Genomic DNA, 7471 nt, shown 5'->3' with positions numbered 1-7471 from the left:
TCTCTCTCCCTGGCCTGACCTCTGATCTAGGAGAGGCTGGGCTTGGTGGCCCAGCCAGCCAATCCCCACAGCCTCTTTACCTCCCCCACCCCATTCCTGGCAGCTGCCCAAATAGACTTTGGAGTAAGAGGGGCTATACTGAGAGAGGTCTTGCAAATCAGCTCAGAGTACCATAGTGTGAAAATTGATCTGCAGGACTCAGTACCTCCCATGATAACAAGATGGGGGGCGGGAAACGGTGACTCTGAATCTCAAGTTAACAGCCGCCCCTGCCCTTCCAAGGTCAGGGTGCAGCAGGCAAAAGCATAAACGTTCGGGTGCCAGGTGAGCAGGGGAAGCATCTCCTGGACTCTTTGTGGGCCAGAAGGACATGATGTACAGATGGGCTTCCCTGGTGGCTCAGGTGGTAAAGAATCTGCCCACAATGAGGGAGACCTGGGTTCAGTCCCTGGGTTGGGACGATCTCCTGGAAAAGGGAATGGCAACCCACTCTAGTATTCTTGCTTGGAGAACTCCTTGGACAGAGGAGCCTGGTGGGCTACAGTTCATGGGGTCACAAATAGTCAGACATGACTGAGCGACTGACCCACTAGGTGCAAAATCAGGAAGCTCAGAACTATGAAGCCTCTGGTCTCCAGGGCACACAGCCTGGCAGGAGCTCAAGTCCTATTTCCAAGCAACCCAGGGCCTGGGGTGAGACATGACTTTTGGGAACAGAATAGAATCCAGCCTGGCTGTGGATTACCTTCATCAGATTCAGAGGGTAAAGGGCCCAGTTAGAAGAGGACATCTAGAGGCATGAGGGTAAGGCTGCAAGGGGCTCATAGGGGAGGGAGGAGCTGAAATATCCTGAGTAGGCAGCCTACCGTGACTATGGGCTGTGCCGACCTTCCCTGGGCTCAGTCTTCCCATCCGACAAATGGGATTGTTGGATGAGAGCCTTGAGAGGGGCACCAAAGAGGATTTCATGGAAAAACAGGAAGGATCAGGAGCCCCAAACCTCCTTCCCCCCAACCCTGGTGAGGGGATTCAAGAGCAGGATCCTAAAACTCCCAGTGGTGTGGGGTGGACCCATCCCCACCCCTGCATAATCTCCTTCCCCTCTGCAGGAGTAGATTTCACCACCTGACAGTCCCATTCACATCAGGGTCAGGCAGGCAAAGCCAGAATATGATAAACCAGGCAGAGTCCTGGGACACACAAGAGACATACAAGAAACCAGTGCCCAGAGGGGTTCAGCTCACTGCAGACCTACTGTGTGCCAGGAATAGGTAGGCATCCTATAGTAGGACCACAGCCATCACACCAGCATTTTTCCACATAAGCCACTGAAGCTGTTTTAAGTTCTCTAAGTATATTAACCTTTTATTTTTTCATTTTATAAATGAGGAAACAGACAAAAACTATGTGAGTGACTTGCCCAAAGCCACACAGCTGTCAGACCAGGCTGTGCCCAGGCTTCACCCTGGGTACCCTGAACCACTAAGCTCTGCTCCTTCCATATCTATAAATCGACATTTCATTAGCACCACCTCCACAGATGGTGGAAATCATTCAGGGAGACCATGAGTGTAAAAACAAAGAACAGAGCAAGGGCCCAATAAATGCAAGTCATTGTTTTGCTGTTGTTGTCATTGTGGTTGTTCTTCATGCAATCATCCAATAGACCTGCAAGATAAAATCCATGAGTCTGTTTTTACAGAAGAGGGAATCCAAACATGTGAAACAACTTTCTCCAGCCTCCCGGAAAATTAGGTAAATACCACATTACAAGTGACTGAAAAGCCTGGCATGTAGTACATGTTCATTAAATGTCTGGGGAAAATAGAAAAGTTTCAAAGAGTGAATTCTAAAGTTCAGCTGCTGAAACTCTGACCCTTGAACCACCCCCCTCCCATCATCAGTATCACCTGAGAGTTTGCAGTAAATGCAGAATCTCACACCCCCATGTGGAAACACAGACTCAGAACTGCATCTAACTAGATCTTCTGGGGAACTGTGTACACTTCTTCAAGTATTAGAAGTGTTGCTTTAAGACTCTGGAGTCTGGATTCTGCAAGGGATGCAGGAAGCCAAAGCCTCAACCCTTTTGGTTCTCAGAGTTGTTTTCAGTTATAAAGTAAAGAGAAAAATCTATATCTCCTGGGGCTATAAACATATGATTATGCACCACGTATTATGAGCTGGGCTTCCCCGGTGGCTCAGAGATAAAGACTCCACCTGCAATGCAGGAGACACAGTTTCGATCCATGAGTCAGGAAGATTCCCTGGAGGAGGAAATGGCTACCCACTCCAATATTTTGCCTGGGAAATCCCATGGACAGAGGAGCCTAGTGGGGCTACAGTCCATGGGATCACAAAAGAGTCGGTCATTACTGAGCAACTGAACAACAACAGCAACAAGATTATGAACTGGACACTATTTTGGTCACTTGAAATGAAGCAGTGAGCACTGCAGATGTCATTCCTGCTGTCAAGAGGCTCACATCTTGTGGGGAGATGGGTTTTGATGGAACAAATGACCAAGGATGTGTCAGACAGTGATGAGTTATGTGCCTGAGGAGGGGTCCTACCATAGTCCAGGAGCCAGGGTGAGCAGAGACCTGAATGCGGAAAGAGAGCCTCCACGAACAGAACAAGGTGGAAATCCAAGACTGCACAAAAAAAGCAGGTGGGTTTTATTCTTTTGACATTGGGTCTAACATTTGACATCATGTAATTGACACTTGGGAAGGCCAACATGGGCAGCAAATTCTGGCCCCTTACGGAAGCAATAAATGAGTGTCGGACTTCCTCGTCTATCACCTGGCTCCTCTGATTTCCTAGATCAGGTGGTAGTGAAAGGGACAGAAGAGGATAGTTGCACTGCTGGTTTAGAAAACCCACTTGGGGAAGATAGAGAGGGACTAATGGAGATCACCAAAAGCTAGACTCCAAACAGGAGATGCCCAGAACATCTGACAGCTAAACAACAATCCAAATATTTTAAAACTAAACAGACTTACTTAGACCACTAGTCTATATAATCAGGAATAAGGCATACCACAGAACAATGGATTTGAGATCTGCATTTGGCCTGGTGAGGTCTATAAGATAATGGACTCTGAAAAACCGCTTTCCTATACACAGCTTCCATAGGAATGTGGGGGAAAGGTGAAAGAAACTAGGGGAAGGTGACATCATACTGAAACCTAAGATGATTCACCATGAATGTATGTATGTTGCCAGCCTTCTGCTCTTTTACATAGCACCATGACACTCCCAGTTGGGCCATATAGGGTCAAAAACTCCCCCTCAAGACTTGTAGGAGAAATTAATGATGAAAACTTGACATTTACTCAAAAAATGAGTAAGAAGGGGATCTTCACCACTTTTCTTTCGTTTATGAAACTAAAGCTTACTCGCTTCTAAGGGCAAAGCCCTTCTGCCTGCCCGCTTGTATCTCTCACAAGCATCTGAAGCTAATAATTTCACTCTTTATCTGTTACTTTGCCTCTCACAGAATTCTTCTGCACCAAGATAAAAGAAACTGAGCTTCAGTCCTGAGATGAAGTATGTGGTTTCAGTATAAGGGGAAAGGAACCAGAACAGGAGGCAGGAAGCCAGAGGTAGAGACATTCTGTTCATCGACAGGAAAGTTCTGGGACATTGTCAAAGGACTTTCAACAAACAAGGAGCATCTCAGCTGCCAAATTACACAAGCTTGGCTTATGGAATATTCCTCAGCCAGTGCTAGAAGAGAGGACCCACTTGCCTCTTGTCCCATTTCATGGGTCCTTCCACCCCAATTCAGAGTCAGGCAGAAGGCAAACCTGTATCAGACACGTGGGAGCAGTCACTGTGAGTCACCAGCTTGGGCACAACACATCAACCATTTGAACGTCACTCTTCAAATCTAAAATGGACCTGATAATACCTCACAGAGAGTTGCAAGCATCCCATTAGACACAGGCAGAAATAGCAGGGGAAAGTATGTTTCAAATGGTATGTGAATAAAGATTCTATCTATAAATAAAACTTGTGAATGTGTGTGTGTGGTTGGGGGAACGTGTTTGTATATGCATTGAAAAAATCCAGAAGAATCTGCACATCATGGTGGAATTGGAGGAAGTAGAATTGAAGTTTCTAGTACATTTTTCAGCCACATTGAACTGCTAGAACTTCTACCACTAAAACACAATCTTAAAAAGAAGTATTTGGCACAGTGAGGGGTACAACTGTTGTTGTTCAACTGCCAAGTCTTGTCCGACTCTGCAATCCCATGGACTGCAACACACCAGGCTTCCCAGTCTTTCACTGTCTCCTGGAGTTTGCTCAAATTCATGTCCATTGAGTCCATGATGTTATCCAACCATCTCATCCTCTGTCGTCCCCTTCTTCTCCTGCCCTCAATCTTTCCCAGCATCAGGATCTTTTCCAATGAGTTGGCTCTTTGCATCAAGGAGCCAAAGTGTTGGAGCTTTGGCATCAGTTTTTCCAATGAATATTCAAAGTTGATTTCCTTTAGGATTAACTGGTTTGATCTCCTGGCTGTCCAAGGGACTCTCAAGAGTCTTCTCCAGCACCATTCAAAAGCATCAGTTTTTCATAGCTCAAGACTTCCTTATGGTCCAACTCTCACATCCGTACATGACTACTGGAAAAACCATAGCTTTGACTATATGGCCCTTTGTCCACAAAGTGACATCTCTGCTTTTTAATACACTGTCTAGGTTTTGTCACAGATTTTCTTCCAAGGATCAAGTGTATTTTTAATTTCAATGGCTGCAGTCACTGTCTGCAGTGATTTTGGAGCCCAAACAGGTGAGCAGTTCTTATTTTGTGTCACCATAAAGACACACTTCCCAAGAATCAGTCAGGGGTCTCTCTAGAGTAAGCATGCGGAATGCCTGCTGGCTGGCATTTCATCTCTCCTTTCCTTGGCTGCAGTGAAGAAATAAGCACTAGTTTCAGCAGAACTGAGTTCAAATCCAAGCTCTACCACTTGCTGGCTGTGTGACCTTGGGCCTGTCGACTGTCCTCTCTGATCTTCACATCCTCTTGTGTAAATAGAGAGGTGGGCTTATACCTCCCAGGTCGTTCACTCCTCAGCAACAAACTGTACCTGACCACCCACTCTGTACCATGCACAGCGCTGGGGCCCAAACACAGAATGAACAAGACGGACAAGGTCTCTGGATTGTGTGCTCATGTCTCATGGGGAAGCAAATAGGAAATAAGACCAAGTAAGAAGGTGGTCTTAGCATGGGCGGCTGCCACCGGCGCACTTAGCACGGCCAAGAGGAGCTACCCCACGTCTGAGGTCAGGGGCGGCAGCTGAGAGGAGCTACCCCGGGCCCAAGGCCAGGGGCTGCGGCCGGGAGGAGTAACCCCGCGTCCAAGGAGCGGTGACTGCGTGGGCGCAGGAGGGCCTAGAGGAGCTATTCCATGTTCAATGTCAGGAGGGGTGGCGGTGAGGAGATACTCCTTGTCCAAGGTAAGGAGCAGTGGCTGTGCTATGCTGGAGCAGCCGTGAAGAGGTACCCTATGTCCAAGGTAAGAGAAACCCAAGTAAGACAGTTGGTGTTGCAAGAGGGCATCAGAGGGCAGACACACTGAAACCATACTCACAGAAATCTAGTCAATCTAATCACACTAGGACCATGGCCTTGTCTAACTCAATGAAACTAAGCCATGCCCAGGGGGCCACCCAAGATGGGCGGGTAATGGTGGAGAGGTCTGACAGAATGTGGTACACTGGAGAAGGGAATGGAAAACCACTTCAGTATTCTTGCCTTGAGAACCCCATGAACAGTATGAAAAAGCAAAATGATAGGATACTGAAAGAGGAACTCCCCAGGTCAGTAGGTGCCCAATATGCTACTGGAGGTCAGTGGAGAAATAACTCCAGAAAGAATGAAGGAAAGGAGCCAAAGCAAAAACAATACCCAGTTGTGGATGTGACTGGTGATAGAAGCAAGGTCCGATGCTGTAAAGAGCAATATTTCACAGGAACCTGGAATGTCAGGTCCATGAATCAAGGCAAATTGGAAGTGGTCAAAAAAGAGATGGCAAGAGTGAACATCGACATTCTAGGAATCAGCGAACTAAAATGGTCTGAATGGGTGAATTTAACTCAGATGACAATTATATCTACTACTGCAGGCAGGAATCCCTCAGAAAAAATGGAGTAGCCATCATGGTCAACAAAAGAGTCTGAAATGAAGTACTTGGATGCAATCTGAAAAACGACAGAATGATCTCTGTTCATTTCCAAGGCAAACCATTCAATATCACAGTAATCCAAGTCTATGCCCCAACAAGTAATGCTGAAGAAGCTGAAGTTGAACAGTTCTATGAAGACCTACAAGACCTTTTAGAACTAACACCCAAAAAAGATGTCCTTTTCATTATAGGGGACTGGAATGCAAAACTAGGAAGTCAAGAAACACCTGGAGTAACAGGCAAATTTGGCCTTGGAATACGGAATGAAGCAGGGCAAAGGCTAATAGAGTTTTGCCAAGAAAAGGCACTGGTCATAGCAAACACCCTCTTCCAACACAAGAAAAGACTCTACACGTGCACATCACCAGATGGTCAACACTGAAATCAGATTGATTATATTCTTTGCAGCCAAAGATGGAGAAGCTCTATACAGTCAACAAAAACAAGACCAGGAGCTGACTGTGGCTCAGATCATGAACTTCTTATTGCCAAATTCAGACTTAAATTGAAGAAAGTAGGGGAAACCACTAGACCATTCAGGTATGACCTAAATCAAATCCCTTATGATTACACAGTGGAAGTGAGAAATAGATATAAGGGACTAGATCTGATAGATAGAGTGCCTGATGAACTATGGATGGGGGTTCGTGACATTGTACAGGAGACAGGGATCAAGACCATCCCCATGGAAAAGAAATGCAAAAAAGCAAAATGGCTGTCTGGGGAGGCCTTACAAATAGCTGTGAAAGAAGAGAAGTGAAAAGCAAAGGAGAAAAGGAAAGATATATGCATCTGAATGCAGAGTTCCAAAGAATAGCAAGAAGAGATAAGAAAGCCTTCCTCAGCGATCAATGCAAAGAAATAGAGGAAAACGGCAGAATGGGGAAGACTAGATATCTCTTCAAGAAAATTAGAGATACCAAGGGAACATTTCACGCAAAGATGGGCTCGATAAAGGACAGAAATGGTATGGACCTAAGAGAAGCAGAAGATATTAAGAAGAGGTGGCAAGAATACACAGAAGAACTGTACAAAAAAAGATCTTCACGACTCAGATAATCATGATGGTGTGATCACTGACCTAGAGCCAGACATCCTGGAATACGAAGTCAAGTGGACTTAGAAAGCATCACTACAAACAAAGCTAGTGGAGGTGATGGCATTCCAGTTGAGTTATTTCAAATCCTGAAAGATGATGCTGTGAAAGTGCTGCACTCAATATGCCAACAAATTTGGAAAACTCAGTAGTGGCCACAGGACTGGAAAA

Source organism: Bos mutus, chromosome 7 (genome assembly GCF_027580195.1).
Source record: "Bos mutus isolate GX-2022 chromosome 7, NWIPB_WYAK_1.1, whole genome shotgun sequence".
Classification (NCBI taxonomy): Eukaryota; Metazoa; Chordata; class Mammalia; order Artiodactyla; family Bovidae; genus Bos; species Bos mutus.
The sequence above is the reverse complement of the archived record's forward strand: the minus strand, read 5'-3'. Positions refer to the sequence as shown.